The following is an 8,008-nucleotide window of genomic DNA, read 5'->3' as shown; positions in this document are numbered from 1 at the left end:
ACATTCAAAATTCAAAAGGAGTCTCTACCTTCCTTATTAGTGCATGGGCAGCCTCTTGACTCTTTGGGCAACATCTTGGAGACCTTGGGCAGCAAGTAAAAAGACCAAAGTGCCCCCACTTGCCTTCAATCACATGCAACTCGTTTTTGCCTTCATACATGCACAAACAAGGCACATGCAACACCAAGGACACTTTGGACAGCCTCTAAAAGTCTCCTGGACTTCCATGAAACCCTAGACAGCCTCTCAAGATCTATTTAAAGGCTTCAAGAAGACAAGAAGAAAAGTTTTCCATCTCCCAAAATCGGCAAAGCCTCCCAAGGCTCTCTCTCACTTTAGTTCTTCATCTTTTGCTTTCTTTTCTTTTATTTTCTGTTTGGTTCAGCCATGAGTGGCTGAAACCCTCTTTCTAGTTGAAGTTTGGTTGAAACTAAGGTTGTTTAAAGGGTTGTGAGATCTGAACATAAACTTTTGTCTTTGATTATATTCAATATTCATGCAATTGTGCTTTGATTCCAAGATTGCTTTGTTGTTTTGATCAAATTGGCCACTTGATTCTTGATTGCAAAGTTAATTAATTGTTGGATTAGGATATTTGTTAGTCCGTAATTGCTAGAAATATTCTGTCCATAGAACACTTGGTGTAAAAACCCAAGAAATTGTATGATCTAACATCATCTCATGCGTTTGAGTAGTTAGGGTTTGGCTCTTTCTTGTTCTTCATGCAATTGGCAATTGTTTTGATGCCTATGGCCCAAAGACGTTCCTTGGCAATTTGTTGATTAGTAATTAGTTAGAGGACGTTCCCTAATCAGTTTGTTCATAAGGAAAGACATGGTGGTGAGAAGCGTCTTCCACCCCCATAACCAACCTATTGAATCAATCAAGATAACCATGTTTCAATGATCAACCCAAACAACCAAAGTGGATCCATATCTTCAACTAGACTTTTCTCTTATTGATTTCTCTTTTATTTTAATTACTTGCTGTTTTAATTACTTTCAATAGTTGTTAATCAAATCATCTCAAAACCCCCCCTTTTTACTTTCCTTGCACTTTACTTTTGTTCTGTTTGCAATTACTTGCTTTCTATTGTGTTTTCAATTAGTTCTATTGGTCTTGATTGAGATAAATAAATAGGTAATCAATTCTCTGTGGATACGATCATTCACCACTGTCTACAATTGTAAATTGTAGGTAACCAAGAAGGTTATTTTTGACCGGCTTCGACAACCGCGAGTCAAGCATATAGTTCATATTCATGCAACTTCTGTAGAACAAGTTCAACATGCCTAATATGATCATTCAAGTTTCGGTTATAAATCAATATATCATCAAAATACACAACCACAAACTTACCTAGGTAATCACGCAAAACATGGTTCATTAATCTCATAAATGTGCTAGGTGCATTAGTTAAGCTAAAAGGCATCACTAACCATTCATATAAATCATATTTAGTCTTAAAGGCAGTTTTCCACTCATCATCTAGCTTCATCCTAATTTGATGATAACAGTTTTTCAAATCAATTTTGGTAAAGAAAACAGCACCACATAATTCTTCAAGCATATCATCTAATCTAGGAATAGGATGGCGATACTTTACAGTGATTTTTTTTTATCGCACGATGATAGAGCATGAGTCAGACCATTTTATCATGACGTTATTGATATTAATTTACATTATTTCTGCCTAATTTTGTGATTTTAATCTCATTCTGCAGAAAATAGTGTAAAGAGACAATCCGGTAAGAATGCCCCTAAAACTGCCTAAAATGGAGCAAAGGAGAGCAAGCATACCAAGTGCAACTTGCAAGGAGCCAAATAAGGAAAGTAATTTGAAATTTAAATTTTAAATCCTTAAGAGAATTCAAAAATGAAAATCAAGATTTAGCTCATTAAGGAAAGTGCTAAATAAGGAAAGTGCAAGAGCAGTTTGAAATTCAAATCTTCAATATTTCTTTTCCTTGTTGAAGAAGCCAAATCTTTAGAAGATGCATATTCAGATTTTGAAATTCAAATTCAGCTAGCCAAAGAAGCCAAAGTCTTGCACATTCAAAATTCAAAATTCAAAAGAGAGGCTCCACCTCATTAATGTGCAAGATATGGGCAGCATGGGCAGCACTTGGGCAGCCAAGAATTCAACTTGGGCAGCAAGCAAGACCTAGGGCAGCCCCTTAAGTCTATAAATAATCCTCTTCAAAGCTGGCCGAGACTCTTCCCCAACTTCTCTAAGGTTCGGCCGGCGCTCCCTTTGCAACACAAGCAAGCATTCAGTTCTTCCTCTTCTCCACTCCTTCTTCTCTTTTCTTGGTTTTGATTCAGCCATAAGTTGCTGAAACCTTTTATTCTAGTTGAAGATTAGATGAAACTTTGGTTGTTTTATGGATTGTGAGATCTAAACATACATTGTTATCTTTGGTTTACTCAATATTTATGCAATTTCATACTTGATTCCATTATTGCTTTGTTATTATGATCAATGTGGCCACTTGATTCTTGATTGCAACGTAATATGTTGTTAGTTTGAATAATTTTGAGTCTGTAATTGCTTGGATTGTTCAAACACAAGAACACTTGGTGTAATAACCAAGAAAGTTGCATGATCGAGCAATATCACCATGCGTTTGGGTAGCTAGGATTAGATCTCTCTATTTCTTAATGCAATTGACGGTTGTTTTGATGCCTAAGGCCCAAGGATGTTCCTTGGCAACTTGTTGATTAGTAATTACTTAGAGGACGTTCCCTAATTGGTTTATGATTAAGGAGAGACATGGTGATGAGAAGCATCTTCCATCTCCATCACTAATCTATTGAATCAAACAAAGGAACCTAAGTGTCAATGATCAATCCCAACAACTGAAGTGGATCCAATCCTTCGACTAGAGCTTTCTCATTATTGATTTCTCTTTATTTTTATTACTCGCTTACTTTATTGCTTTCTTTAGTAGTTTAACGGAATCAATCTCAAAACCCACCTTTTTACTTTTATTGTCAGTTTATTTCGCTTTCAGTTTATCTCATTTTCAGTTTATTTGCTTTCAGTTTACTTTTAGTGTTCTCTAGGTCTTGATAAGAGAGATAGGTAAGTTTTCAATTCCCTGTGGATTTGATCCTTTCACCACTATCTGCAGTTGTAAATTGTTGATAACCAGAAAGGTTATTTTTGACCGGCTTCGACAACCGATAGTCAAAAATTGGCGCCGTTGCCGGGGAGTTGATTTAACTTGTTTATTTTTCTTTCATGACCAGATTTGGACACAAGGAAACTCTGCCTTACAATCTAGAAATTGAGCGCACAATCAGGAGATTAGGTAAGCAAGCAGCTCGGCTTTGAGACACAACTGAAGCCGAATCTACGCAAGAAGCACACCGAATCGCAAGTCCACCTTCTGAATCATCTTAATCGCATCACCAAGCCACAAAGATGGCAGAAAACGTGGCACAACCTGCTGCCCCTCCTGAACATGCTGTCCGTGGTGAAATAATACAAGAAAATCCAGCCATGAGAGCCCCAATGCCAAGAGAAAGAACCATGAGAGAGTTGGCAGCACCTATAGGTGATCAAGCACCTCTTTGGATCACTTACCCACCTCTGACAGTTCCTTTTGAACTCAAAACAGGTTTGATTCATCTACTCCCTAAGTTTAGAGGTTTGGAGAATAAAAATCCACACAAGCACTTAAAAGAATTTAGCATTGTCTGTTCATCCATGAGGCCGTAAGGCATAACTGAAGAACATGTTAAATTGAGAGCTTTTCTTTTTTCACTTGATGATTATGCTAAGGATTGGTTGTTTTATTTACCACCTGGATTTATCACTTCATGGGATGATATGGTAATAGCCTTTTGATAGAGCATATTTTAGTCCATATTACCATGATGTTATTGATGTTTATTTACACCTTTTCTACCTAATTTTGTGGTTTTAATCATGTTTTGCAGATATTAGGTGTAAAGAGACAATCCGGAGAAAATGCTCTTAAAACTGCCAAAAAGTGCCAAATCTGGAAAAGTCACCTTCGGAAGCACCTTCGGAAGCCGAAAGTGCCCTCCAGATCCAAAACCTGGCTACCTTCGGTAGCACATTCGGCCGCCGAACCTCTTCTACAGAGCCGAAAGTCCCACTTCCGGAAGTAAGTTTAGGCAGCCGAAAATCTTCCCACTCATTCCTTTTTCCTTATTCAAGAAGCCATATCCCAAGTTGTCATATGTGAGGAGCCAAACAAGGAAAGTATTTTGAAATCCAAATCTTCAAGATTCACATTCAAATTTTGGATTTCAAGATCCAGCTTATTAAGGAAGCCAAATCCAAAGATCACATGTTTCCCACTTCATGCCATGCAAATTCAAATTTCAAAAGAAGGCTCCACCTTCCTTATTAGTGCATGGGCAACCTCTTGGACTCCTTAGGCAGCATCTTGAAGACCTTGGGCAGCAATTAAAAGACCAAAGAGCCCCCACTTGCAATCCCATGCATGCTCCACGTTTTTGCCTTCACACATGCACAAAGAAGGCACATATGGGACCAAGGGCACTTTGGACAGCCTCAAAAAGACTCATGGACTGCCATAGAACCCTAGGCAGCCTCTCAAGACATATTTAAAGGCTTCAAGAAGACAAGAACAGGCAGATTACATCCACCCCCACACCTCCAAGGTTCGACCGCCGATCTCCAAGGCATCTCCACCACCGGTTCTTCTTCTCTTGCCTTCTTCTTCTATTTTCTGTTTTGGTTCAGCCATGAGTGGCTAAAACCCCCTATTCTAGTTGAGGATTGGTTGAAACTAAGGTTGTTTAATGGATTGTGAGATCTGATCATAAACTATTGTCTTTGATTTTGTTCAATATTCATGCAATTGATGCTTTAATTCCAAGATTGCTTTGTTGTTTTGATCAAATTGGCCACTTGATTCTTGATTGCAAGGTAATCGATTGTTAATTGGGATATTTTTTAGTCCGTAATTGCTGAAAATATTCTGATCTAAGAACACTTGGTGTAAAAACTAAGAAATTGTATGATCTAGCACCATCTTCATACGTTTGGAGTAGCTAGGATTGGATCTCTCTATTTCTTCATGCAATTGACAATTATTTTGATGCCTATGGCCCAAGGACGTTCCTTGGCAATTTGTTGATTAGTAATTGATTAGAGGACGTTCCCTAATTGATTTATTCATAAGGAGAGACATGGTGGTGAGAAGCGTCTTCCACCCCCATAACTAATCTATTGAATCAATCAAGATAACCAAGTTCCAAACAACCAAGGTGGATCCATATCTTCAACTAGATCTTTCTCATACTGATTTCCTATTTAATTTAATTTACTTGCTGTTTTAATTGCTTTCAATAGTGATTTAATTGCTTTCAGTAGTTTGTTAATCAAATCAATCTCAAAACCCCCCTTTTTACTTTTATTGCACTTTACTTTTAATCCTCTTTAGTTACTTACTTTCAATTGTGCTTTCAAGTTAATTCTCTTGATTTTGATTAAGAAAAATAGATTTGTAATCAATTCTCTATGGATTCGATCCTTTCACCACTATCTGCAGTTGTAAATTGTTGATAACCATAAAGGTTATTTTTGATCGGCTTCGACAACCGCGAGTCAAAAATTAGCGCTGTTGCCAGGGAATTGATTTTACTTGTTTATTTTTCTTTCATGACCAGATCTGAATGCAGGGACACACTACCCTTTGATCCAGAAATTGAACGCACCCTCAGAAGATTAGGAAAGCAAACTGCCGAGCATTCTGCCCAACATTCGGCCGTCGAAACCCATCAACCTTCGGCCGCCGAACTTGCTTCACTCCAACAACCAAATTTTGCACAAATGGCAGAATCTCAAGCACCAGCTGCTGCACATAATGGACATGTTGTCCAGGACCAAATAGTTCAAGAAAATCCAGCCATTAGACCCCCAGTGCAAAGAGAAAGAACCATGAGAAAATTAGCAACACCTGTAGGTGACCAAGCACCACTTTGCATCACTTACCCACCTTTGACAGTTTCCTTGGAACTGAAAACAGGTTTGATTCATCTTCTCCCTAAATTTAGAGGTTTGCAAAATGAAAATCCACACAAGCACTTGAAAGAGTTCACTACTGTCTGTTCATCTATAAGACCTCAAGGTATTTCTGAAGATCATGTTAAGTTAAGAGCTTTTCCTTTTTCATTAGATGACTTTGCTAAGGATTGGTTATTTTATTTGCCTCCTGGATCTATAACTTCTTGGGATGATATGGTCCAAACCTTTTTGAACAAATACTTCCAAACTTCTAAGTCAATTCGCATAATAAGAGAAATCACTAGCATAAGACAAAAACCAACTGAGGATTTATATGATTATTGGGAAAGGTTTGAAAGACTATGCACAGGTTGTCCACAACATGATATGTCAGACAGGTCCCTCATACAATTCTTCTATGGAGGATTGCTTCCTTCAGAAAGGAGATTCATTGATGTAGCTTGTGGAGGATCCATCGCAGACAAGACACCTAGGGAGATGAGAGAATTAATCTCCACACTTGCAGCCTCATCTAGGCAATATGGAGAAGAAAAGCAACTGCAAAGAGCCAATGAGGTAAGTTCACCTACTATTTCTGAACTGACATCTGTTATAAAAGATTTTGCCATAGGACTGGTGCAACAGATTCAAGTAACCCAGCCACCTAGGCCATGTGGTATCTGTTCATATGTAGGACACCCAACTGATCAATGTCCTACACTCCAAGAAGACCACCAGCAAGTTAATGCCATTGGAGGGTACAACAACCAGCCCAGACATGATCCATACTCAAGCACTTATAATCCAGGTTGGAGAGACCATCCCAATTTCAGCTATGGAAGCCCAACCAACAACCAAAACTACCAAAGAAAGCGAACTTAGGCGCCAAAATTCCCTCCAAAGGAGCCTTCTCTCTATTTAGGAAGCCAAATCTTGAAGATCACATGTTTCCCACTTCATGCCATGCACATTCAAGTCTCCAAAGAAGGCTCCACCTTCCCTATTAGTGCAAGAATTCAAGAAAACTTCCAAAAGAGTCTCATGGACTGCCATCAAACCCTAGGCAGCCTCTTAAGATCTATTTAAAGGCTTCAAGAAGACCAAGAACTAAGCATCTTCCATCAAGGTTTGATCAAGAAGGCTAGGCACTCTTCCCCACCACCATTCCTCTTCTTTTCATCTTCTTTTCTTTTATTTTCTGTTTTGATTCAGCCATGAATGGCTGAAACCCTTTATCTAGTTGAGGATTGGTTGAAACTAAGGTTGTTTAAAGGATTGTGAGATCTGAACATAATTTATTATCTTTGGTTTAATTGATATTCATACAATTGATTCTTGAATTCCATAATTGCTTTGTTGTTTTGATCAAATTGGCCACTTGATTCTTGATTGCAAGGTAATTGGTTGTTGGATTAGGATACTTGTTAGTCCGTAATTGCTATAAATATTTTGTCCATAGAACACTTGGTGTAAAAAACCAAGAAATTGTATGATCTAGCAACATCTCATGCGTTTGAGTAGCTAGGGTTTGGATCTTTCTTGTTCTTCATGCAATTGGCAATTGTTTTGATGCCTATGGCCCAAGGACATTCCTTGGCAATTTGTTGATTAGTAATTGGTTAGAGGATGTTCCCTAATCAGTTTGTTCATAAGGAAAGACATGGTGGTGAGAAGCATCTTCCACCCCCATAACCAACCTATTGATTCAATCAAGATAACCATGTTTCAATGATCAATCCAAACAACCAAGGTGGATCCATATCTTCAACTAGACCTTTTTCATATTGATTTTCTCTCTTATTTTAGATTACTTGCTGTTTTAATTGCTTTCAATAGTTATTAGTCAAATCATCTCACAACCCCCCTTTTTACTTTTATTGTACTTACTTCTATTTCTCTTTGATTACTTGCTTTCCCTTGTGCTTTCAATTGATTCTCTTGGTCTTGATTAAAGAAAAATAGACTTGTTATCAATTCTCTGTGGATTCGATCCTTCACCAC

Source organism: Manihot esculenta, chromosome 8 (genome assembly GCF_001659605.2).
Source record: "Manihot esculenta cultivar AM560-2 chromosome 8, M.esculenta_v8, whole genome shotgun sequence".
NCBI classification, from domain to species: Eukaryota; Viridiplantae; Streptophyta; class Magnoliopsida; order Malpighiales; family Euphorbiaceae; genus Manihot; species Manihot esculenta.
The sequence above is the reverse complement of the archived record's forward strand: the minus strand, read 5'-3'. Positions refer to the sequence as shown.